The sequence below is a fragment of the Strix uralensis genome, chromosome 29 (assembly GCF_047716275.1).
Source record: "Strix uralensis isolate ZFMK-TIS-50842 chromosome 29, bStrUra1, whole genome shotgun sequence".
In the NCBI taxonomy this organism is placed as follows: domain Eukaryota; kingdom Metazoa; phylum Chordata; class Aves; order Strigiformes; family Strigidae; genus Strix; species Strix uralensis.
The window spans coordinates 4,143,171-4,170,779 of record NC_134000.1 but is presented as its reverse complement, the minus strand read 5'-3'; the positions used below and the strand labels follow the sequence as shown (position 1 = coordinate 4,170,779).

General features: G+C 40.6%; 1 protein-coding gene across 1 annotated transcript in view; it reads right to left on the bottom strand.

Moving 5' to 3' along the window:
* Positions 1-14,190, bottom strand: part of LRRC4C (leucine rich repeat containing 4C) — a 517,448-nt gene extending 503,258 nt beyond the window's left edge. The window contains exon 1 of the mRNA XM_074852551.1: positions 13,805-14,190. The gene's annotated coding sequence lies outside the window, so the exon portion shown is untranslated. The remainder of the gene's footprint in view (positions 1-13,804) is intronic.
* Between the last annotated feature and the right edge of the window lie 13,419 nt (positions 14,191-27,609).

The window sequence follows — 27,609 nt, the reverse complement described above, 5'->3', positions numbered from 1 at the left end:
GATATTGTAATGAGAAAAGGGGAGGGGGTGGATTGAGAGAGGTAATGAACCCATTTTACCTGCTGGACTGATGTACTTGCCTGAAAGCATATTAAGCCCCATCAATACACGCAGCTAATGAAGTAATTAGTTGTTAGATCCACACCTTATGTTTGCTTAGAGGAACTCGGCTGTCAGGAGGTGAACAAGGAGGATCTAGGCAGGGGGGGGGTCCCTGCCCGGCTGCGGGGGGGACCCTGCGCAGCCCCGCAGCAGCCCCTAGTGCCCAGCAGCGGGCACCGCATCCCCACCGCACCCCCTCGGGGTTCCCTACCCGCTCCAATCCCTTTCAAATTACAATTAGATGAGAGAAATCACGCTGGAGGCGGTGCTTCACAAGCCCTGCTGGTGTCTGACGGTTCCCAAGACTTGGGCTGCACCCTGATAAATTGAATTTAGAAATCACGCATCTTTAAGAGTTATTCATAAAGCAGTTCCAGGTCACCAAGAAAACAAACTGGTTTTTAAACCGACTGCTTTCAATCGTGACAAAACTCAGTAAAGAGTCCAGAAAAAACAGCAAAGGGAAAAAGCTCGAAAGGTTTAAAGTAGAGATAGGGCTCACAGAAATGTCCTTTTAATGATTGACTCCTTTCAAAAAGTCTTACCAGAGGGAACACCGCTCAGACCTGCTCCCACGGGAGAGGAGGCAAAGGGCTGTGGTAAGCAAAATGTGCAACTAATTTTTGGAGACAAGCTGCGGGATTGGGAAACACTGGTTCCAACTCTTTAGTTGAAACTTGACCTTCTTGACTGCAAGGAAAAGGAAAAAAGAAAGGGTCGTCTAAAAAACTTCTGATAGTTGTTCACTTCAGAAACACACGAAGTTTTAATGTTTTGAACAGAAATTCTGCCTCTGTCGTAGCAGAAGTGAGTGAGCATGACACAAGCACTTGAACCTTCTGAAGAAATAGGTGTGCGTACATGCACACACGTGTGAATGCATTATTTCTAGCTGTAGACATGAGAACAGGCGTGCATTTCTAAATAAATACTGTGCTACTACTCCCTGACCAAAGTCTGGAAAAATCAGTGTTGTACAGTGTTAAGAGAACAATGAAGAAAGCAGATGTATTTATAAAACTGAGATCAAAACGTGACGCCAACTTATTTCATAAAGCAAAGTAGCCCAAGATATTTTGATACAAGACACAGCCTCGTTCTGACAGTGCCAGAGCATCACAACAAGACTAAAGTGTTATTAATTGTATTATTTAAACTGCAGTTAGATTTATGTGGAGGATAGTAGGGGCTATCTTGAAGGATTCAGTGTTACTTCGTCTTACTCTGATTTGGAAAAAAATTTTTATTTTAAAACATTCTAGAGGAAGAATATGTATACATACTACTGAATGTACACCCTCCGTTTCAACTGTGCCTCTATCACGTCTGAGAATTGAAAACTTTAAAGCCCACATCATTTCCTCACCTCATACCAAGTTGTAAGGTCTTAATGCATTAATTTCCAAAACCAAAAGTCAAAGCCACCATCTTTATGAACGCTTCTTCCCCACGTCACACACTCACAAACAACCTCTCCTGATCACACTGTTACGATATTCATTTTACCCGATGTAGATGAAGCCTTAAATACAGAAGTAATGTTAGCAGCGAGTTTAGTTAATGTTTTAAACGTGTACAATGTACCTCAACAGAAGTGATGGAGTAAGTTATATTGTTCTTCTGTACTTCAACTCTAGATAAAAATCCTACATGTCAATATATTTGCTCTGTAAGGAATACATACCAAGGTGAGGGAAGAAAAAAAATCTGCTTTTAAATTGTAATTTCCTATTTTTTGATCCTCTCATCAATTTCAATAGAAAATTACATCCCAAATATTAAATGCTATGGGATAGTTCAACAAGTCCTACAGGAAAGTGCTATATTAATGGTTTTTATATTCCATAAATTTAATAGTAATCACCATTTAGTTCTATTACTTTTTGATGGAAGCCTATAATCTTCATATCCATTAAATGCCATATGGATCTTCTTCAGGGGTCAGAGGTTCCTCTAGAATTTGTGACTGTAGATTCATGCACCATAGCCTTACCTTCTCTAAGGTGATGAGTGCCGTTCCTCAGGGGTCAGCGTTGGGACTGGCGCCGTTTAACATCTTTGCGGGTGACATGGACAGTGGGATCGAGGCACCCTCAGCAAGTGCTGATGACACTGAGCTGTGTGGTGTGACACACTGGATGTCATCCAGAGGGACCTTGACAGGCTGGAGAGGTGGACCCATGCAAGCCTCAACAAGGCCAAGTGCAAGGTCCTGCACATATGTCAGGGCAATCCCAAGCACAAATGCAGGCTGGGGGATTGAGAGCAGCCCTGCGGAGAAGGATTTGGGGGTATTAGTGGAAGGAAAACTGACTGTGAGCCAGCAATATGCACTCACAGCCCAGAAAGCCAACCGTGTCCTGGGCTGCATCCAGAGCAGTGTGGGCAGCAGGGCGAGGGGGGAGATTCTGCCCCTCTGCTCCACTCTCATGAGACCTCCCCTGCAGTGCTGTGTCCAGCTCTGGGGGCACCAACATCAGAAGGACACGGACCTGCTCGAGCGGGTCCAAAGGAGGCCACAAAGATGCTCGGGGGGCTGGAGCACCCCCCTGTGAGGACAGGCTGAGAGAGTTGGGGGGGTTCAGCTGGAGAAGAGAAGGCTCGAGGGAGACTTTAGAGAGGCCTCCCAGGGCTTAAAGGGGTTACAGGAAAGGTGGGGAGGGACTCTTGATCAGGGGGTGTAGGGACAGGACAAGGGGTAACAGTTTTGAACTGAAAGAGGGTAGAATTAGATTAGATATATGGCAGAAGTTCTTTCCTGTGAGGGTGGTGAGGCACTGGAACAGGCTGCCCAGAGAAGTTGTTGATGGCCCCCCCCAAAAGAGTTCAAGGCCAGGTTGGACGGGGCTTTGAGCAACCTGGGCTAGTGGAAGGTGTCCCTGGCCACGGAAGGGAAGTTGGACCTAGATGATCTTTAAGGTCCCTTCCAGTCCAAACCATTCTATGATTATTCAAACTGATCCCACAGTTCTTCTTTTGTTGTTTCTACCCTTGAAGGAAAGACAATCAACCCTGCAATTCCAGAGCATGATTCATGTCCTAGTGCAAGCTGCAGTACAGACTATGGCTGGAGCTTCACACCCACTGTGAACCAGGGGCTATGCAAAACAATGGAAAGTGACATAACCTCCAATACAGCAAGTCAGAACTTCATGGTTGATTTAGTGACTCAACTCTTGCTTAATGCTTCTCAAATTATTCTTGGACTAGCTGGTGTGGAAGAGAATGAGTCAGAAATTGCTTGCATACTTGATCTCCATCTTTACCAGCATAGGGTAAGCAAGCAAAGAAAAAGAATGAATTAACAATAGCAATGTTTAGAAAACAAAACCAAATACCCTAAAATGACACGAAGGCTGCCCACTATCTTGACATGGTGACCCACTTTATTGTCCTGTCATCCAACACGAAAGTCAGTTGAAGCAGTTCTAGCCAGGGCTCGGTGCAGATAGTTCAGATGTGGGCATCTCCAATTGATCCATGTCTCTGTCATCTCTGTCATCTCTGTCCTGCACTGCTGCAGTATAATTTTTAAACTTATTTGGCCACTGAAGGTAATGCAGAAGGCAGCAGCAAGGCAATGCCAGTGTTCTGATCCTCGCTCCTGCCTGTGGAGGAGCAGCTTAATAAAATTTTGGCTTTAAAGGTCACACGTAGCAAAAGATCATACATCTGAACCACAGCCTTGACCCTTACCGCGTTGCATTGATTGTGCATCCTGTTTTGTCCCAGTTCTACCAAGTTAAATAGCATGATCTCAGAAGGGAGGTATTGCTTTGTCTCACAAAATGACTGAATTTTAACAGCCATTCAACAATAAATTCAAAAAAATGATTACTGCTTGCTGAGTGCCTACAAGTAGAGATTGAAAGCCCAGGAAAGTAAAAGCATTTCTTCATCTTATGAAACTCAGGGTATTGTATGTATAATGAAATGCCATTAAAGATATTTGTTACTGTAATACAGAGAAAACAAGTTAATCAGAAATAGCACAAGTGTCAGGAGTACACAAGGTGGTGGTGGGAAGCTTCTCATTTCTATCCTGAGGGGTAGCAGCCATGCACTGGGGGATCAATTTGCCAGCTTAATGCAATAGCTCAATAACAGTTTTAGTAGCCTATACAGTATATAAATCTATACATTCTTTACCCTACAGGAAAACAGGTCATAGAGAAAGCAAAGGAAGTAAGACAGATCACAGAGTAACTGCATATGGTTACAGTAGATCAAGTGTAAGGCTGTTCTCACCACAGCTACCTCAACTTTCATCATGTCAACAGGCACAGGAAGCGCCTGCTCCCTCCAAAAGGGCCAGAGCACTACCCTAGATTTAAAGGCAGTGCATATTGCCTATTCGATTGGGGCTTAGTATGTCTAATGGCAACAAGAGTATTGACTAGGTGTATTATTTTCTTTTGTTGGGTGACAAAGTCTACATAAACAGTGGAATTCAAGACTTCCAGTCTGTGGCAAAAGCAGGGGCAAAAAACATTTGTTTCATTTCATATCACCCACACATCAACTCCTTCTCAATATTAACCTCAAGTCATAAAAATAAAATCGAGACTCTAGAGAACTGCAAAAAAATGCTGGAGCTCAAGTAGAAGACCTTAAGATGTAATGTTAAAAAAAAAAAAAAAAAAACAAAACAAACCATAGCTTCACACTAGTGATCTTGCCCAAAACATTTTAGTGTAGCTATGATGGCTTTTGCTTTTTCTAACTGTATTAGCTGTTTAAGAGGTATTACCTCCTAACAAGATAGTTTCCGTAAAAAGTAGGCGCTTATTCATCATTTGTTTTAGCAACTAACACAATTAAAGCATTTTCTTTCTTTTGTAATATTAAAAATTTAAACAGAGTATTACACTAACAGAGGGCAATTTCCAGTCCCATTACTAACAGTGGTATAGAGCCTGTGTGATCTTAAATTCTTAATGTTTTCTAGTATCTGTGTTAACCTACTAAAATCAAAAGCAACATCAGGGCCTTTTGCAGAAGACATGCTCTTCTTCCTCCAGTGACCTTTCCTCTACTGCTTCTTGTACTGCTTACTGCTATCCTTAAATAATTAAACATGCCTAAGCCTGAAGTGATTGCAGAAATACACCTGCATTTGAAAAGTACCATTTAGACAACAATTTGTAGAACAACAACTAGAGGCCAAATGCTTATTCTTATAAACTGACATCCTTATTGGAACTACCTACTCATTTCCATTGCCCGAGGGCCTGGACAAGATCACAAAAGCGGCCTTCTAGTACGCCAATTACAGTTAAACAATATGGAAAGAGACAACCATCAGCAACATTCAGAAGTAAAAGAATTTAAGTGTTAAAACCTCAGGCATCGTTTCTGATAAAAAGAGAAAGCACTTTCTTTGTACAACAGACATTTAACCTGGACAGAATAACCTTAGGAAATAAGTATTTATGTTACATTTAGAAATAGGTGGAATTTTCCCAAATATTCATAGATTTAGAAGAATCATGACTTTCCAAAACCCACGTTCTCCTCCTTCAATATAACACAAAACTCACTTCCACTAGCAAAGTAAACATTTATGAATAACAGAGTAGCTTTACCCATTTCTACTTCCTCTGCATCCTCAAGACCATCACTTTATAACATTTTGCTCATGAAGTTTCCCTCCCCATATCTGAAAGTGTAAAGAAAAAGGAAGGGGTGGGGAAGGAAAACTATCTCCTACTGACAAGACTAGAAAGTCTTCAAACTGCCTCATCCCTAGGAAGAGACAAAGATGTAAGCTCATGTCACAAACAGATAATGATGAGATAAGTTAGGCTTCTCCACTGCTAGACCTCAAAAGCTTTCGTTAAGTTCCAGATGGGATAATCTGGAAATGCTCATGATTTGCAGCAAAGCTTTGGTCTTAAAATGGGAAATTACATTACATAAATGTAAGTATTTTGGACAGACATTAAGTTTCCCTGACTTTCTACATTCTGTAGACATGTCTAGTAGAACATATACATCCCATATGATAAATAAGGTGTCTCATAAATAGACTTAAAGCTAATACTCTTGGAATGTTTCACACAAGTCTTCACAACAAGAAACTCATGGGATCAAGGAAATTCCACCCTCTCTTTCTAAACTTCTGGTCTAACACTTCCCATCCAGGAAAGCAGCGTAATTAACACTACTTGCCTGGTGGCAAATATTCCCCTTGAGAGGAAAAAGTTCAGATGTAGGTAGAAATGCAGAGATGCATGTCTCTCAACAGGGACAAATGTAAAGCAGTAACTCCCAACTTTTGACAATTCATGTATCAGAAGGAGGTATTCCAAGCCTGCGTACTACAGAATGGAGTTGATCTATCTGGAGATAGGTGTGGAACTTCTCTATTCATCTAAATAAAAAGAAAGATCTTGCATCTCCACCTACTGCAGAAAAAAAAAAAAATATACTAAGAATTAAGGCAGATTAAGAGACTCTTTTAGGCAGTTTAAGACCCTTAAGCACACATTCCCAAGCCAAGTGTTTATATTACAAGGAGTCTCCTAGTTACCTCTCTCAACTGTCACAGTTTTCAGTATTGCATAAAGCTGCTTAAACTATAAAGCTGATTGTCAAGGGAATCCCAGTTTGAAGGGATCTTTTGTGATTTGAAAGGGTTGTGACTTCTGTAAAAGGAGGGCATCAGGTTACTGCAGCAAGCCTTGAATATCAATGACAAAGGAGGAAAAGGAAAGCTAACAAGTCAGGCTATACTCTCCCTTACTACTCAGCTAAATTGCACGGTAGTTGCAGGGCAGGACAGAGCCAAGAAGGGCTAGGGCAATCTTTTGGTTCCCTGAGGCCACTTTGTTCTCCAGTAAATAGTACAGATGCTCTGCTGCAGGTCAGGGGGAAACAAGAGGTGCCTCTGAGCAGCGCTCTTACACACAGCCCACGCCACTGCAAGCATCCACTGAAATTTCAGAGGCAAAAAGCCCATGTGGACCAGGCGTGATATGAAACATGAAGCGGAGGAAGAAAATGCTTGGTACTTACTGCCAGACAACAGGTTACATTAACCCAGCCATACATTAACTCCGCCCAATTCCTTTGCATATTCTAGAGCTGATAATATAAAGCAATTCGCTAGTTTCTTTAGTCACTAAAAATCTTCAAAGCTTACACAGTTTTGACTTACAGTTTTCATTGGAAGACACGTGGGTGATTACATAAACATTGCCACAGACAAATATTCTAAGGTCTAGCTTTCTGAACTCCAGAAATCACACTTGGTTTTTCAGAAATGAATTAAAATACCTCCCCATTCCGTTAAATTACTTCATATTTCCTTTATGATACAAATCGTCAATGCACCGGTCATTTCATTTGAATGCTATCTCTGGATACTTAAGCTCCTGCATGCCTACATATAAATTATCTCTCTGCATGCCTCAGTTTACTTCAGACTTCCTCAATTCAGCTGATGCAAATGTTAACTATTGTGAACCTATCACTCCCATCATTCTCCCAACTATGCCATCTAAATTCAAGTTTAGCACATAGCCATATAAACTTCTAACCATACAAAACACCTTGTTTTCCTGGGCCTGCACCCTTCTCCAGTTCACACACTCCTTTTGCCCAAACGTGGTCTAAACTGTGTCTCTCCTTTGTTTTCAGAACTAGATTGCACTTCCACCTGAGAGAAATTATTACATGGTTGAACAGAAAAAGCACATGACTTTAATATTTACAATCCCGTTGCAATACAATAATTGTCTGTGGTGAGGCAGTATTCCTGGGAAGATATGTTCTTCCTTGATATTTATTCTTACTAAATATATATTCCTTTGCTTAAGGAACTGTAGCTCAAATTTCCTATCAAAGTCCAAGGCTTATATTTTCAAAGCTTTTTCAGGAGACATCCAAATCCCTTATGGAGTTCTGATAATGCCACTCCTGTTATTAGCCTTGCTCTATCTACCCTTGTTCAAAATAAAAATGCAGACCTGGGACCTGACTAAGTGGAATTTCTGAAGCATATGCTTGAGATTCTTAAAAGAACATTCTACAACCCATTTTTCTCCACCCAAACTGCTAAAATACACCTTCACTACATGTAAAATTTTCTTCCACGTGCAGTCTGTACAATGCAATCCCTGCTAGTACCCTTACAAGAATATGAAACTACCTTTGGGGTAATCTCTGCACTATTTTTCCTTCTTACTTCAAGTTCACCCATTCCACTCCTTTCTCTCCAGTTTTTACTATTGAATCCTGTGCTTTCCAGAAGGCTCTTGCAGGTTTTAAGTAAATTGTAGGTAGATCATTTAGCTTCGAAGCGCCTCGTTTTCTTCCTGAAATAACTGAGGGTATAGTGAAGATTTATAGGTTTACATGAAATACACAGTTATAGTGAGTAGCTCCAGAGAAAAGCCTATAAATAAAAATAGGTTGAAACAAAGGCAGCCTCAATGTGAGCGCTGCTGTAGAAAGGCCTCATCTGAGAACATTCACCTTCTCTTTGTCCCTTCAACTAGAAGCTGCATGATGCTTTCAACAACTTAACTGATGATCGATAAGGGGGGGTGAGGGGAAAAATAAAAAAATCACACAAAGTGCTGTCTAGCTTTACCTAATAATACCAAAACTCAGTCTTTTTGGTTTAATAAGCTTGTGATCCACCACATACGTAGTGCAGAAGTGTTGCTTTTCTTTCTCATTTGCTAATTTCTTTCTGGGAAAGCAGAAAAAACAGTAAAGATTATATACTGGTAGATAGATTAGAAAAAGAAAGCCAAGTTTATATGGAAAATATGCCCACTGCTTGATAGCCCCATGTTGCACTGGTAAAATTTTCTCCTACAACTAAGCAATAGAAGGGGGAGGACTCTTTTGCTCCCCCAGGCAGTTAAATCAAATTAAGCAAACATTTGCGGAGAAAAGTTTCTGGCCTCCCACTTCACTTGCCTGTATCCTTCATACCAACTCAGTTATTTCAGAGAAGCTGGACAGAGGATATAACCCTGTTCTTACTCTTGTAAACAGGATGAAGGACAGGACTGGAACTGACAATCTGAATTCCCAGTACGTGCTGGACTTCATGAGCACTTGACATAAATTCAACCTACCAAAACGACACCTTAAATTATCGAAGAGGTTCAAATAATGGCCCTCACGGAAAAAGCTCCCTGCCGTGGGTTGCAATCTCAAAGCTGTGTCAAAAATGCAGCTACAGAAGCCCTTTACATTTGCAGTTATGAGCCTCATTTAAGCATGCTTTTGTTTTACACTGATGCTTCTGCTAGCCTTTGCATGCACTGAGTACGAACAGAATACCTACTACTGATGGCCAGCTGACTGTAACTGTTGTCCGTACTAAAAGTTTCTTCAATATGCACCAAGAAGAGACCTAGATTCCTTGCTACAATTCTGCCTCTGCAGTATATGTTCTGAGAAAGAAAGTCTCCAGTTTCTGAAGAAATCTCTGCCCACCACCCTCCTCCAGGATCAATAGGCTTCTACCTTACGTAACCACTCAAGTTTGGCAGCAAGAGCTCTTCTCACACGGCAGCATCTTGCAGATTTTGAGACTTACAGAAGCAGGAAGTTTCCTCCTCAGCAGTATGAAATAGCTGTGGAAAACTCAGCATACCACTTAGGCATTTGAATCTTAACTCTGAGAACGTCAACATCGCTATCTTAGCAGGCTGAACAGTAACAGCCTCGAGAAGCAAATACCTGTGTATGTATACCACGCTCTCAACACTCCTCTTTTGGACCACTCCTGAAAGCTACAGTGTCTCAGTCAACATTTTCTCATGTTTTTTTGTCGTACAACTCAACAAAAATATATGACCTTTTGCATTCATTTCATAAAAAAATAAGGAACTCTTACTACTTGGCCTCAATCCGCATGCCTTCTTGGCCTTCTTGATGCCTTCTTGGCCTCAATCTGGAAGGTGAAAATAACAGATAGCACCACAAAGGCTGTCTTCCCTAAACAACCTAAGTAATTGTCCTTTTGAAAAGCTAAGAAATTAAACAATCATCTCCTAGACAAAATTCATTTTCACACTTCCAAGTAGGAGTACTGAAGGAGGAAAATTAATGGGCTTAAGAGTTTTCGAGTTTATCTAACATGGTTGCTTGCCAGCCCAGGAACTGGAACTTTGGGTTCTGAGTCTCCCCCATTCCTAAACCTTATTCTTTGACATGGAATGGAAAGAAATGTGAAGGAAAGCAATGTGGGGGGGGGGGGGGGGGAAGCTATTTACAGCGGTCAACTAACTTGTTCACTGAAAGGATACATTTATAATTTCATTTTTTTTTCTTAAGTGTCTAAAAGCAGTAAATTTTACTTACTATTAGTTCTCTTAAAGTAAGAGATTTAAGAACACTAACTCTACCCGCAGGAATTTCCAGTAATCGTACCACTTGTCATTAGAGAAGTACACATTCATAAGCAGCGTGTGTTTATTGATAAACTATTCTTTTCTGGCTCCTTATTTCAAAGCCAGGCTCAGTGTCATCACATTAGTGTAAGATAATATTGCAGACCAACACGATGAGTCAGCAACCAAACCGATGTGTTCTGCCATCCCACAGAGCTTGTTCTTTTGGTTCAAGTCCTGGAATTGCTGGTACATCTCCTCTCTCCCATCCTCCCCTTGCTCGCACGTCGCTGCAGAGCTCCAAGATTGACTTACCAGTTGTCAGCCCAGCTTGTTTCAGAAGAAGGAATTCATGTGTAAAATACCCTGGGTCTTAGAACACAGAAACATGTGCTGGAGAAGCTTCGTGCCTGGTTGGCTCACTTGAGCAACGAGAAAAAGAAGCTGCTCAATTAACTGGAAGTGAAAAAGAAATTTCAGTCTTCTTTGTCTCCGCTTATTCGTAAAACAACATTTAGATAATTCAGCTCCTGAGAATCTCATTGTACCCATATTCCTGCTGAGAGACTTTAGACTCACTGCAAGACCCATGTAGGTCTTCCCTTCATATTTCAGCAAGACGAACAACGTGCAGTGGCTTGAGCATAAAAGCACCCAAACAGTACAGAGAAGAAAGGATTTTTCCCCATTAGGTGAGACTGAGGGTGTATGGGGTGTTACATTATGAAACGCAATTAAAATGGAAGGGCCACTAAAATGAACCACTTGACATTCTTTTCACAGTTTTTTTAACTGAACATTAAGAAAACCCACACATGGTCCAACTGGCGCTAAAACCTGTTCCCACATAAAACCTGCTAGCACTGAGTTTTATCCATTTCCATTCTTGCCATAAGAATAGCAATGGTATTAGAAACCAAAACTGATTCTGTGATATAACATGTTATGTTCTACACAATATTGTGTATAAGACATACAAACAAAGAATAGGAAATATGTCAGCATACTTGGAAAGTCAGAATTGAAATCCAGTAAAAGTTCTAATCAAAATCTACTAAACCAACAAAAATGCTTAGGTGGGGTTGGAGAGGGAAGCACGAGATTTTCTCTTCATTGAATCTGTTAAGCTGTAAAACAACCACCATTTGCTTTAGCCTGCAGTATATAAGGAGATAACTACATGCAAAAAATTCCACACCAGTCTCACTTCTGTAGGCTTGATGATCAACAGAGAGAGATGATTAACAACATCTGGACACCATATCAAGAGAGCAGTGACATCTATCTTTTGCAGCATACAGGTGACTCCCCGCCCCCCCTGTTTAGGACAGCACTGCTAAATTATACCCTACACATCAGAATATGTAGAAATACTACTGGAGCAAATGTGTCATGTTTTTCCCCAGAACATGAAAGTGTTTAATCTCCAGGCAGAACATTTTCCCCCTCCTTTCATCCAGTCAACAGCTTTGCTTTGATGGTCTCATTACATACTTCAATTCTAAAACCAGGGTAAGGCTCTAAAAACCATGAGTTATCATCTCTCCACATACACCCCGTTTATTTTTTATTTTTTTTTAAGCCCTCATTACACACAGACTGTTCCCCACAGTTAAAAGAGAGCATAGCTCATTGCCTGGTGAAATGAATTAATCTGCTGCATGCGATGGGGCTTGAGCAAAGTACAGTGAGGGAAAACTATGGCAAACTACATCCTGCCCAGGCAGAGATTTGTCTGTCATAATCATAAAGAGTAAAGGCACATGCAACACAGAACATCACTTCCAGAAAATGAGGGGAAGCACACCTATAACCAGTTCTCTTTTCTTCCGTAATCCCTCTTTAAAGCTATTATGCAAAACCGGTGGGAAACAGAGGGACGGACTGACAGGATGCAATAACATAAAGTGATTTGATTACTCCGAAGCAGAGCCTTTTCATTAAGTTTTTAGCTTTACAACACAGGATCTATTACAAGAAGGGTCATTACACTTCTTTGTACCAAACGGATCAAAGGTCCGTCCTGTTTGATGTGTCCTTGTATTTATAAATCTGACGTAAGTCCCCTTTTCTTTACATACATTACATATGTATACATACAAATACAAGATCTTTAACATCTGATCATTCAGTAGAAGGACTGTATTTTGAACCACGTCTTTTTACACTAAATAACCAGCTATGGAGTCTTTCAAATAGATACCACATCCTTCAATATTAGTCATTCATATTCACATAATTGAGAAGGAATGAGTACCTAGCAATTCCATTTGGAGAACGAAGCATCTTTGAAATGTATTTACAGATGGTTTTCTCACCTCCTTGGGAATGCTAAGTACTATCAGTGCAGCAATAAAAAATGCTCAACTACAAGAGCTCTGATTCTATTGCAATGCGATGGTATTTTATTTCTCTTATTTAATGGGAAGATGGGAAAGGCTACAACAGTCATACTGTTCCTGCAGAAACTGCATTGGGGGGGGCGGGGGGAGGATAAGTGCCAGGTTTAAACACTGAGTAGCACCACAGCCTATGACTGATAGATCTCCAGAAATACTGGAGTGCCATGAACCATGCTGGACCAGACGTTTACTTTGGTCACCTGAGCACTTGGTAGTACCTTCATCCCCAAAATGAAGTGCCCCCAAGAACTAATTTGGGATTGGCTCTCTGTTCCGCATGAGTTGTTACTGTTTGGCCTTACATATTTCATAAATTCTGTAGCCGGGGGGAAAAAAAAAAAAAAAAAAAAAAAGAGAGAAAGCAGCAGCATTCAAAAGGTTAATGAGAAGCAAACGGATGAACTTCACATAAGTGATGCACAAATCCTCAAATTTCCATTCTGCTACCTTCTACTTCCGCTAACAGCAGCAGAAGCAGCTTTTTACTTACATATTCATCATTCCAGAGCTGACTGAAATGCAGAGGGAAAAACTAGACAAGATTTATGAAAATATGGAGATTTCTATTGAAGATGTTGTATGAGCTACACTTCTTGCCTATTCTAGATACTTTCCCAGTATTTCAGTTAGTTTGATAAAAAGAATTCTCTCCCTAGAAATTCTGAGACCTTTGAAATGAAAGGAGCTTTCTAGTGCTGTTTAACTCAGGTTTTCCAGCACTAGAGAGGGTTATTTTGCAAGCATTTTTACTGTGCAAATGGCAGGGGGGAAAGAAAAAAAAAAAAATACGGAAAACAAACAAGGAAATAAAAAGGGGATACAAATGACACAGACTTTACAAACACCACGCTGCATAGGCAGCCAGTACTCCTGTTTTCGCTTTTTTTTCCCCAGCTCCAACAAGCAGAAAACAAACAGAAGGGGTAGACAAACCCCTGGACTTACCTTTTGTACGGTCCCTCTGTAAACTTCTCAGGAAGAGATTTAAATTCCTCCAGCGGGATTTGATTCTCCCCGCTTTTCTCTTCCGCGATTCACACCGAAGCAAAACAATTAGTTTTCAGAGGTTCCATTTATTGCTCTTCCATCCCCAGCAAAAATGCGTCCAGGAGACGATGCCAAAAGTAAGCCCAGAACTCAAAGGCGATTGGGAAAGGGAGCGTAGGGGGTTGCTGAAGGACCAGATTGTGGAATTCAGTAGCTTGAGCACAGAAATAGCCTACTGTACAATATACCTGGCTTCTTGCTCACCAAAAAACTGTAGTGCAAACTGTCAGGAGTAGCCTCCAATAGCTGCTGTGTGCTGCAGATGGTCCGTCTCACTGTTACCTTCCCAGATGGGTAGAGGATTCAGAGAGCGGCAAAACCAGGGGGTCGCCTCCAAAGCAGGTGGATTGCCAGCCACTCATTCACCCAGTCCAATTAATCAAGACAAGAACAGCTCAGTCACCAGAGGTATCTCCTTCCAGGGTGCCCAGGATTATGGCAAGGTTATTAATCTTGCTTTGCTGCATCCCCCCCACCCCCTACATTCAGCAGCCTGCACCGAGATGATTGCCAGCTCTGTCTCTGTCCCTGTTCTACTGCATTTTGCTCAGCCCTCTGTTGCTGCAAGTGAAACACAGAGGAGGGAGGAATACTAATAAGGTGGTTAGCTACAGTTTCTTTGAGGCATTCTACATCCAGTGTGCGCGTGTGTGTACGTGCCGATGTGTCTGTGTGCATTTTTCCATGGGGCGATCTGGATTTCTCTGCAGCTGAATTAGGACCTCTTTCCACATCAGAGGCTGAATTAATCTGGATTATCACTTAATGAATATCAGAGCCAGCAATTGTATTTTACTTAGGATAAGAGGAGGGTGCTAAATGGTCTAGAAGATTAGGATGGCAGTAGTGGTTACAGGGTGAGGGGGTGGGGTGTAGAAACCACATTACACCCAGAAGAGCGCGTTATGTTAGAAAATTTGTTCCAAAGCAACTCATTTTAGCCCTATTTTAGAAGTCATTCTTATATCCTGTACCAGCCAGGCTTTTAAAATCAGCACTATATTATCCATCTCTAGATTAGACAGCAATATGCAGAATCAAGTATTTTTAGAAAAGAAAGGATTTCTGGCAGGAAAATAAAAATTTATCAAGTCAGTGGAGGCAGACATCCAGCACCGCATTGATGAAGGTGCTTGAAATTCCCTCCTTTACTGAGAGTTGTTCTGATGCAACCTTTCACTTGTGAAATGAGTTTAGAGTTCTCAGCCCAACAGCCTAAACAGAGTTTCCATGTATTGTTCAAGTAGCTGACCAGCATTTCTGCATGGACCTGGGTATTCTGTTGTGACAAGTACAAGTCCTACCTGTAATTCACTCCCATGAAATATGAAAACGCTCCTACTGGCGTTGCTTTCACACGGGTAATTCAGACCCTTTGCATCAGGCTCAGGATGCAAGCACTGCTGTCTCACCTGGCATCCATAATTCTGGCTTTTTGCTGCACACAACACTTTCAGACTCCTTCAGGAACCTGAAAGCAAAAATAAACCATTCGTCAGAAGCAGCTTGGGGAATACTACAGTAAATTATAACTATGTGGGAGTGGTAAGGAACCAGTTCATAGGTCTGAGTAACCAAATAGACTTGATAGAGCTCCCTATTTTAATGAGCTACGTGAAATGAGTTTGCTGCTTCATATCACAAAAAGAGCTACCACAGCAAGTTCTAGCAACTAAACTGTGATTGAACAAGCACAGAGATGGAAACACTGGTGTGGCTTTAGATAGCCCATCCATAGGCTAGCTGGCAAGGGAGCCTGCATGCACCGACCATAGCAGTATTACTGTTACTTTAGCAGAGAGGACTGCAATCTAATCTGGCTGTGTCCATAAGCACTGTTGCCACAGTATTTAATACTGAGTAAAAGCCTTCCACAGGTAAGTAAACCCTGCAGTTTAGACAGCCAGTGAACTTGCAAAACCACACAGCACAAAAAGACTGGATCTCCATGGTATCTGGCAAGAGAAATATAGGGCACGGTAGGGAACTGTTTCAGAAGATGGAAGACTAGCCCTGTGCCACTAATCACACATAGTCACTTGGGCTTTTGTTCACTTTTTCAGCTTAATTTGCATTATAATTTCAATCTAAAGTGATTTATTTATACAAAAGTCCACAGAACTAACAGGAGACATTGTAAATGGTAACTTTTTTCTTTGTTGCAATTATATTTCGTCTCTTCTCCACAACCCATCCTATTCCCAACACTGCATGACTCCTTGTGTTTCTGTTTAAGCTCCATAAGTAAAGAAAACAGCATTCTCATTCATCCACAAACATAACCGAGCCTAGATGTAGGAACATGAGCAGCCATAGTAGCTTGGATTGAAGGTCTATCTAGCCAAAATTTTGCCTGTGTTGGTCACTGTCATAGACAGCCATCAGATCAAGGGAAGCAACCAGTGGTAGTTCCCAAGTACACCATCCCAGCCATAAGCACAGGTCAGAGACAGAAACACTCTGCGCGCTTGGGTACGCCACTCACAGCTTCATAGGCTTCTGTCATAACCTGCCTGGACTCATTTCTTCATGCTGAGAAGCCTTCATGTGTTTAACTGTCCTTCATATTGACTTTGCTCTATTCACTTGAACACTCTTGTCACAAACCTTTTCCACCTTGTGCAGTGTCCAAAATGCCACAGGCCTGCCACTCAATTGGTACCTTCTGTTTGGCGAACACATCGTCCCGGAACACCTACTAGTGGAGCTAATGGTTCATGTTCTTCTTTCTAAGACTGTGACATGGGTAATTTGGCCATTCTCAGAATATTTTGTCAGTGATGTAACATTTATAGTTCTAGCTAGTCAGCTAAGCTTTCACAAGACAGACCTCATGTCTAGACCAAAGTCCACTGTGGACAGCCTTTTCCACCACCTTAAAGCTGTTTTTCTAGGTGCAGTCAGAATCTCTTGAGTACATCAAAAGAGGTTACGCCAAAGCTAGTGAAACCAATTCACACATCTAATGTTTACAATCCATGGGACTGCAACAACAGCAGAAGGAATTAAACTGACTTGCATTCTAATTTCCATTTCCATGACACAGATTAAATGTTAAAGAAGAGGAGAAAAAGATTAAGCATTGTGCAAGAAGAAGTTATTGTTAATTGTATCTTCCAAGTACTGCTCATCATAATCCCAAAGGTGCAGGCAAGGACCTCTGAGCTACCTCATCTGTCCTTACATATGTGTTACCCCATACCACCTGCTAATTTCTTTCACATTAATCAAGAGGAAAAAAACCATCCTTTGCAATTCCAAGGGTTGGTTGCTTTTTGGGTTTGGTTTTTTTCCCCCAGGCGGGCAGCACATGTAGCATTTCGGACAAAACATCTCATCACTCCCCTGACTCCTACAGTCTTACAAACATCTTTGTTCATATTCCCACACGATGCTTAAAACCAAGGCAGTTCACAAAACAATATGAACCATGCAGATACACCACTCCCTGTATCACCCCCACCCCCCCAAAACCTTACTTTAACTCCCTCTCACTCTGGCCCTCACCTAACTCAGCTGAACTTGATGACCTGTCAGTTAGTATCACACCTCTGAAAACAACTTCTGAAATTCAGCTCAAGTTAAGCACATGAGCTTATTGCTTAGTAGAGGGAGTACTGACCTGGCTTGTGTGCACACACACACACAAAAGCCCCCCAAAGTCCCTCAAAGGCTTTTGCACCGTTTCACTGGTTTTTTATTATGTTAACCTGTTTTGATTGAGTGAACCCCAAATCCATATGTGATTTGTCAGCCCAGCCCCCTTGCTTCCTCTTAATTTTCGGTGACTTTACCAAGGAAAAGTCATATTTAAGACTACAATTTCCACACTGAGAAAGCTATTAGTGAGACCATAGCAAAGATGAAAGGTGATCCAAGAGGCTCACAGAGACAGGTGTGACCTGGCACCTCTGGCTGATGAAGTTTGAGGAGTTACTGTCTACGTTGCCCAGATGAACACCCTAGTAGCAATCATCAGAAGGAAATACATACCCATTTCTCAGCCACCATTTTTCTTGGCCAAGTCCTAACTTAAAGCTAGGATCAATGGGTGGTGTAAATTTATACGCTGGCCTACAAACTGCAGGGACTGTGAAGCAGCACGTGTGGCTTCTGGTGCCTCTGTTAGAGGGCAGTGGCAGCTCTTCCCACGGAAGCCCAGCACTCACCACCACTCTTTGAAGCACCTTCCAAGTTGAGTTGTACAATACTAAGAGCGCTGCGATGGCTTTTCAATAAACCTTTCTCCCAGGAGTTGTGAAGCCTACTTGTTACCACAAAGATTTTCAGGAGACAAACAATGAAAGAAAGTGGAAAAGCAGACAGGCAAGAGAACATGCTATCTGGAGGGGGAAAAAACATAATGATTGGCCAACTCTTGGAATATTTGCAAAGTTTATATTCAAGACAAATGGTAAACAGATTCCTACTGTTCTAAGCATTTTGTAGAAAGTATAGGATCAGGGTCTAGCCATTCGTGTTGCAACAGGCATATGAAAAATAGTAATAATTATTTCATCCTAAACCTCTCTTCTCCAGGGAGAAAGCACAACAGCATAACTACAACAAACAGATTCTTCCTGTTCTTTACATCTTAAAACTCACAGTCATAGTCTAGCAAGCAACACAGAGTTTGAGAAACACACTAGCTGTTATATTTAGGTATTAACAGTCCTAAAATAAAGATAGGCATGTCATATAGTGGCAGTCTTTGGTTTTTTTTAACCAACTTCTTTGGCAAGTGAAGCAGTTTTCATAGTAGAAATTTTTAGTTCCAACGGAGACTTACCATTAGATTCCAAACTTCTGCCTAAAATTTTATTCTAATTCAATGCCTCAAGCCTGTGATTTCAAATTAATCCTGCAATGCTGAAATCCAAATTGTAATCACCTTGATTTTGTGCTATTTGGAAGCTATTATATGAAGACAGATTTTCCAACCCCTATACCTGACTTAGGCAGAAAATCCAATTTGATCAAAAGTCAGAAGTTAAATAAATTTCCGTGTTTCCTTAACTTTTTCTTTAGGTGTGAAGAAAAAAAAAAAAAAAAAAAAGGTGTTCAAGCCTTATTTTGAAAGCATTAAAAAGAAATGCTATTTTAGAAGCTTACAGCTCATCATCATTAAAAAAAAAAAAAATCAAAAAACCATGCCCACAGACTCCAACCGCCAAAATCCTACAGAGATGTTCTATTCCAACATATATCTGTTCCCTCACCACCCCCAGCCTGCAAAGGAAATTATATTTTCTCCTCTTAGGTCAAGCTACCAGAGCAAATACTTGACAGATAGGGACATTGCCTGTGTTTGCTCTTCCTTTCTTCGTGCAGAGGCTTCCACTCACAGCCACTGCTGCAAGCAGGATACTCCAATACACAGAGTCTCAGCTTGAGCTAATATGGCCACTTTTTATACTTGTTGCATTTATCTCTCCTCCTCTCTGTAGAGAGATGGGTTGCAAGAATTAAAGGGTGTGGTATGTCTCTCATCAAAACCAAAATTAGTCAAATTGTTTGTCTGGATTTTATTCTCACATCATTGAGCACTCACTAAAAATAGCTGGATTGTTGAAGTATACAGGCAGCCTTAAATACAGCATCACTGTTTAAGCAACAAGGTGAAAGTTACTAAACTAAAACTAAATACCTTGGATTGATTTATCCCGTACTGACGAAACATTGATAGCAAAAAGATTTGGGTATTACACTATCACATTTCAATTCCCTAGAAGATTTTTCTTTTCTAAGCAGCGAGGAGGTTTTGATTTTTTTTTTTAGTTGGTCATAAATCTCTTCATAACCTTTAACTTACATACATTCAGGTAAAAAAAAAAAATTAAAACAGAAAGAAAAATTGGAAGCTGTGATTACTACATATATCTTAAACCAATATTTCGAGTCTCAAATGCTCTAAGTCTCCAGGAGCACTATCCTCTCTGTACTTCCCGTGCCCATCAGCAGTTTATTATTTACACTGACTCAAGTTTTACTGCCCGCAATTAAGAATGCCTGAGGGATAGTTTCATCAATATTCCTACTCTTGAGAGACTGCCATCGTCCTTCCAGCCCCAGCTCCAGGTTTCCTTTCAAGTCTCACTTGTGTGCACAGGAATTCAGCAAACCAGCTCAGTAATGGGATAGACATTGCAAAAAGAGGAAAAAAATCAGGATGAGGGCAAAGCTAGCTTTATTTTATCAAAAAGGTGTGCTTTCTATGTTTATCCTAACACTGCAGGCTGACTCTAGCTGACTACCAAGATGATGGGGAGAGGTCAATATGTCTTCTCATATCTTGTTCTAGAATATTTACAAAGTTGCAAGCAGACACACCAATCAGTAGAATTTGCTTACATGCAAAAACAACCTGTAGCGAAGCAAAACAAGAGGAACAATGAAAAAAAAAACCCTAATTTCGGGATTCACAAGGACAGAAAGACCTAAGCCTTTCTGCATTTTACTTATATTTAGAAGAGTTCTGTGGCAGTGAGCCTGATCCTTCATATATCAAAGTCATGTTGAAATATGGTATTTTAACACTTGCTAGCTTAGCCCAAACTAGGCCTGTAATAAGACATTTCACTTCTCAATGGGTACAAAGGCTTGTGAGAGCAGAAGAGATCTGCAGCTACTGCAGAAGTTGCAAAATAAAAGCTACTTTAGCCACAAAATGGAGAGATGGCTATGCTAATACATCTAGTGGGATAGAAATTAATCAAACCTTGTACACAACTGCACTTGCAAGGCTTTAAGGGTTATTGTGCTCCATGAAGAAGGAAGTTGGTACATTAACGGGGAAAACCTAAAGAGAAAAATCTAGTTGCTTGTTTAGGCTGATCAAGTAATTAGATTCGATTGTTACCTTGGGAGTTACCTCTTGAAATTCAGAAATCAAGAGATCTATTATGTCCATCCATCTCTCTCAGGTAAGTTCACCTCTCAGTCACTGCTCTCTAATGTGCATTCACCAGCTTGAAGTCTAATTTTAAAGTCTGAGCAATAGGGTCTCCATCACTTACCATGGGAGACTGTTCCAGACCCTAATTGATGTCAAAGTTAATGCTGTAAAGAGCCACTGCATGAACACTGAGTTCTATTACCTCAAAAATGCATATGTTGATAGAGGTTGTTAAAGGCTTTAATGACTTAGTTTCCTATTAAACATTTTTTGTCAGCCATTACATCCATGTCTCTCATGTGCAATTTTTTATACAAGAATTTACTAACACCTACATATCACCACGGGCAACAGACAGTAAAAGACTAGCTCTTATTGTGCTAAATTTTAAGCTTACAGATGATAGAAAAACGCAGATTGTTTTGGACTTCAAGTTAAGGCTGTCTTGGGTTTTTTTCCCACCTCACTCAAACCTGTGCAGCACTTCTAAGTACATGCTTTAGCTATAATAACTTTAATAACATTATGATACATACAAATGCATCTTTCTTAGTGGCCTCAGAATAAATTTCAACTACCCTTCAAGACAGCAGTCCCTTCACTTATGGTCATGCATCTACATGCGAGCTTCTCCTTTCAAGCTCCTTTTATAGTCACTGTTAAAAACAGTTAATACCTCAGCGCACTGTCATTTACTTCATTTCAGGCACCTACATTTGGGAGGAGACCAGATCCTCTGACGCCCAGGGGTGTTTGAGTGACTGACTCAGATGCAGATATCTTTCCTGAAGGTGCTTAGGTTTGGTGTTAACAAGCAGATTGTTAACAAGGGTTAACCTGCAGTCACTCTGTAGAAAGTAGCACTGCCTCGAAAATAAATAAACTCCCTCTAAAGACTGAGAGGTCCAATGACTGTTGGTGCCAACTATAAGAAACAAATATTTCTTGAAAGTTTAACCCGAGAGAATAGTTTTTAAAAAGTTAATTGCCTCTTCTTGTTCATGCTACCTCTGTGTTCTTTGTCAGTCCCAGAGCAGGACAATGTTGTCTTCCTCTACTTGACAATTTTTGTTCTAGACCTACTTGTCCTGGATGATCTGGAGATAAAGGTTTCCCTGCACTGTGATCAAAACACAGACTCACAAACCATTTCTGCCTCGATCACCTGCGTGCCCTGAAGTCTGCTGCAATTGCTGAAAGCACAGTTAAGAGAACCTGAAGAGGTTCACTAAATTTATTTTAGAGATGTAATAAAAACTGATGAAATTGGGTATGAGCTGCCTCTATTAGCTGCCATTGTAGTGAGCTTGTTCTTTCTGCCATCGGTGAGAGAAGGAAAGAAAAGAGAATCGGGGTGGGAAGGAAGAAGCTGTCACAGAAAAATTTGTCCACAGATTCTGGGAAAGAACAGTAGTGATATCTTTGAATGAACACAGAATACCCCAGAGTATTGATTGGAATGGTAGTGCAGGACAGAAAAATCAAAGGGGAAAATGGCAGGGAAGGGCAGGGAGAGATGGGGAAGCACATAGCAAATCAGCAAGTTTGGAAACTTGTGATTAAAAACGAAACCCCCAAAAAACTAATCCGCATTTCACCTTAACAGAAGGCTGAAGGATTAGGCAAGAGGCAAAACACAGTTAAAGACTTTGGAAGTCACGGTACAAGAGAGGAAATAAACATCTTAGGGAAAACTTTTAGGTACACATCCTTCTTTAGAATAACTCAATCCAACCAAAATTTGGCTCCTTCCATAGCATACTACTGCGTATAATAATGTTAATCAAAACCAAGTCACATCCATTTCAAGACTCACTGGGGTTCACTGATTGCCCAGTTGCTACCACTGAGACTGTTACAGGACTTTGGCTCAAAAAAAGTAAATACAAGCTACTCACAATTTAACTCAAACTGCAAATAATTTGTGTTGGAGAAAGAACATTTGCTAAGTTCTTTTGACTAATTCAGGAGTAAGAAGAGAAAAACTTCTAAAATTTAAGCTTGACTTAGGTCCAGTAGATGGAAACAGACGATTGGCAGAAAACATAGCTTTTGGAGGCATATGTACCACGGAAACGCAATAACCCTAGACTAACTTTTAATTGGGAGCTGAAAGTTATTTTACATCATAAAGAAGTTTTCACTAGGAATTGTTAGATGAAATTAAGGTACATAAAAGTTTAGATTGTAAATAACAAAACACGTATGATAATTAGGTCGTTTTCAGCTTTGGAAATGTCATTCAGAGGAAAAAGTGTAAGCCTCAGCGTAGGTGTCTCTTTAAATGAGACTGGACAAAATAATAGCACAATGGTGAATAATGTTGTACTGAGGGTGAGGGACATTAGGTAACCTAATGAAGGAGGTCTTTTCCATTGCTAGCTTCCTAGATCCAACAGAGAAAACCCAAACAGCTGATGGGATTCTTCATAAAGACATGAATATGGAAGAAAAACAAGGATTTTGTTGCCACATGGGGTATTAGGCTGCAACAGGAAAACATTGTTCATTTCTATTTGCCTTTTCAGAAGGACTACATGCCAAATTATTAAGGTGTTGATTATACCATGCATAATCAAGGTTACTTGATTACACCATTCACTTTAAGCAAAACCAAAAAAACCCTAAAAATACTTTCTCATTGACAGTTTAGAATTTTATGAAACTATAGCACTTTTGGATTACACGTCTCCTGTCAAGTACCTCCTTCAGGCTAAATGTTTCAAGAAAATTAATTCAGAAACTTCAGAAAGCAAAAATTACAGTAAAAATACTTTGATTAGCATTACAGCTAATCCACTGAGTTCTTCTACCATACTTGGACTTTGGAATAAGATTTTTAATTTAGCAGGCAGCTCTCCCCAGCATCAGAAGATTTCTGTCATCCATATTTTGAAAGCATTGTGAACTTGTAAGACAAACATGCAAAGCCTAAACACACTCAGTTCACACCCATTCAACAGGAAGTTACTATGAGTTGGCAGCTAGGCTACCAAAGGGTAGAGGTCAGTCTGGCTACAAAAAATGCACAGGCTGAAAATACAGGGAGGAGGAAGAACCAGAAATAGCAGGAACATAAAGCTGAGTTTGTACTAAGTGCTAAGAGGGAGACAGTGAATGTCACAGAAATCCAAGGGACTAGGCTACTCCTCCAATGCTTAACCCAGCCAGTATCCTCACACCAAAAGAGCACGCATTTTCCCATTGTGGTATTTCCTCACAGTTATTTTTGACTACCACATTACAGCAAATAAAATAAAGTTTTACGCAGTCTTTGAACATAGAATATTTACCCTCAGAACAGGGCTCCAAACTGTATAAAGGTTCCCTGAGTTTAGAAGTTTAAGACTGCTGAAGAAGAGGAAGGATTTTATACACCTTTTTTCATTTCCATATACCATCTCATAATCAGCATTTCCCATTAGTTAACTGAAGGCAACTTAAACACAACATCACATATTTATTCCTCACCAGTCCTGCGTTCAGACTCCCCATGCACTTCTCAGCAGTTTTCCCAGGAATTACCTTCCCCAGGAGCAGAAGTCAAATCCCGAAGTCCCTCAAACCCCAGGAAGCACGTAACCCTACTACTCAGCCTAAGACACAGAAACAGAGTAGGGAAAGAAAATATTCTCCCTTACCTCAGACCCCTTTGATCACCACAAGCTCCTAATGCTCCTCCTGCCCTCCCAGACTGCATTTCTGAAATTATTGAACACCTATAACTGGGTGGCCTCATTGAGCTATTCCAGGTTTAGAAGAGGGAGCTGATTTCTCATCTGTCACACATCATCACCATTAAATTCCGTTTGAGCACCTTCATTGATTCCACATCTGGAATTTTGCATACGAAGTAAATTTTATCATAAAATCACGTTCTGCTCCCCAGTGTAACTGTGGAAAAATTAACACGCAAGAGGCAAGGAATGGTTATTTTACCTGTAGACTCACTTCAGTAAGAAAATTCAAAGTCTCACGGGCTTCCTGGGGGATTAGTGTTTAGATCAAGTGTGTTTTGGCAGACTTACACATTTAATCACCCCCAAAGAACCAAACTCTCCCTTAAAATGCACTTCTCCTTGCAATCTGGAGCCAGAAATAGCAGACAAAAAGAAAATTCCAGAGAGATTTATTTTCAGTCTGGACTTGTGGAATACTAGAATACAGTATAGAGGGATTTGTATTACTGAAAGAGACAAAGACATTTAGATAGTCATGAAAATGGATCTTTACTGTACATTACCCCAAGGAAGTGTTTTGATTCCTTACCTAGTTAAGAAGAATGTAGAAGTACACTGTATAAGAAATCAATTGAAAATGTATAAAATAGAGTGATTTCTGCATCTATTTTTCACCTGTCAATTAGTAATTATCTGGACCTATATTTCTGCAAACATCTTCAAGATATTACCCTTATTGTGTCTTGAAAAAAGACAGATGTTGGTAACTGAAAATGGCTAATAAAGAAATGGAACTTGATGAGCTTGAAGAATTTAACTAAGTCGCGTAGTACTTCGTGAGGCATTCGAGAAAAAAGCTTAGTCTTCTAAGGTCCAATTTCTCGCTTATGTACAAACCCATCCACATTGTAGGTTCACTCTGTTGCAATGATATCAGCAGCATAGCATCTGTTTGCAGAGACAAAGGCCTACCTTATCAAAGGTTTTCAGGCATGTACCTTCTAATTAGTTGCCTAACTCTCAATGAAATTAATAGGATATAAAAACCTAAGGAGCACTTTACCTACAGCCCACTCCCTAAAGAATCCAAGTACAAAGAACAGTCATTTTAATTATCAGTCAGATGATGAATGCCCAGGTAAGAAACATGTGGACTTGTGAAGTGTAAGTGAAGTCCTTTAAATACACTTTATATGAGTGAAGAAAATGCACACAGGTAGCAGTAAAGCCTGGCCACAGTTATAAAGACTTTCCTCTTTAATCTAGAGTTGAAAGCAACTTGATTTAATAGTGTAATAGGAACGGGTTATCTCTAGGCTCTCCTATGCCTGCCAGCAACCCCGTCCCTATCTCCACTCATCAGAGACACAATACTGGGTTAGAAGAATCCTTTGGTCTGACCAAGCACAGCTGTTCTTGGATTCTGTGTTTTCTTTCAATATGTGATACTCCAATCTGCATGGGGTTTCCTATCCGCTTGAGGGTCTATATATTAATTCGAAAGGACTCAGGGTCCAAAGGAGAGTTTGCTTAATGCAGACTTCAGCAGTGACGTGAGATGTCCAGAAGAAGCTGACTGACCACGCTAAGGTACACTGCCTTGTTTTTCATTATTATCACAGCTAACACTGAACTGTTGTGGCTAACTTAGATTAAGGTCCAAGTCATCTTAAAAAAGATCACAGCATTCAGCCTTATACCACATTTTTTGCCACTGCTTTCCATGAATCTCTGTAACATCCACCTTTCCAGACACCAAATGATGTTTTTGTCTCTATATTGCTCCCATGTTGAAAGCTCATTTGCAAATGGCAAGCTCCCTACAAGGCAGCAGGCTCAAGCATGGCAAATTGTCATCCTTCAGGTTGTCCCCCACCTCCTGACACTAAGATCTTACCTTCATCAGAGAACTTTCAATTCCCTCCTTGCTTACAGGAGATAGAAGCCCTTATATTCCTCCCAACAACAGGTTTTCATCTTCTTTATGATCACAATGGATTTCAGCTATCTTTCCTCCAGCCTTGCAATTCAGTAGTGCTAAGAGCTCCCCATCTATCACTCCCAGTCAGTGTCATAGTTCAGCATCGCTGCGTCAGCTACCTACCCTCCAGACAGTTTACTAACTTGGGGAGCCACTTCCCACAGACAAGGGAATAACTAAATAACCCTCCCTCTTTTCTTTCTAAGCAGCTCCTGCATGCCCCTTCCAGCTGTCCTCCTCGCTCTTCATAGTCCTGGTACCACACAAATGGTCTCTAAAGGTGTTTACACCCCTCATAGCGTTGGTATCAAGTATCACACACTCCGTTTAACAAATCTCCATAACTTCACAGAATCACAGAATCACAGAATTGTCTAGGTTGGAAAAGACCTTGAAGATCATCCAGTCCAACCATCAACCCAACATTAACGATCCCAACTACACCAGATCCCTCAGTGTGAAGTTGACCCTACTCTTAAACCCCTCCAGGGATGGGGACTCCACCACCTCCCTGGGCAGCCTATTCCAACACCCAACAACCCGTTCTGTAAAGAAATGCTTCCTAATATCCAGTCTAAACCTTCCCTGGTGCAACTTGAGGCCATTCTTCCTCTTTTCTACTGCAGATTTCTACTGACTGCACAAATTCTGTTGTTCCCTGGAACCGGTATCGTGGGTTTGATTTTAAAAAGTCACAGCACTTTTATGAAAACTACAGGTGGATTTGAAACACCTGCTGCCACTAGCTTGTTAATTTGATGCAGTATTCAGGCTAAAGCATTTGCCTTACACTGACAGGTAAAGTGACCTGTGTGCCTTTAACGTGCACACTCTGAGCGACTAAGGGAGGAGATGTAAAGAGCCCCAGCAAATCCCTGGACTAACTCATGTACATAAAGTTACTCATGGATGTAATGATTTGTAGAAAGAAGACCATATTTTATAGATTAGGACCATTTCATAGCATGCCTGGAAATTTTTTGAGCCGTGGGATGTTAAACTATATCAATATGTTATTGTTTTTTAAAGAGTTGAAAAGAGAAGGAAATTACTGTAAATCAAATAAAATGTTTCTGAAGGCCATTATTTTAAACTTATTTGACCACTGAATCAGATAGTTCTGACAGGATGCAGAGTAGAAAGCTTT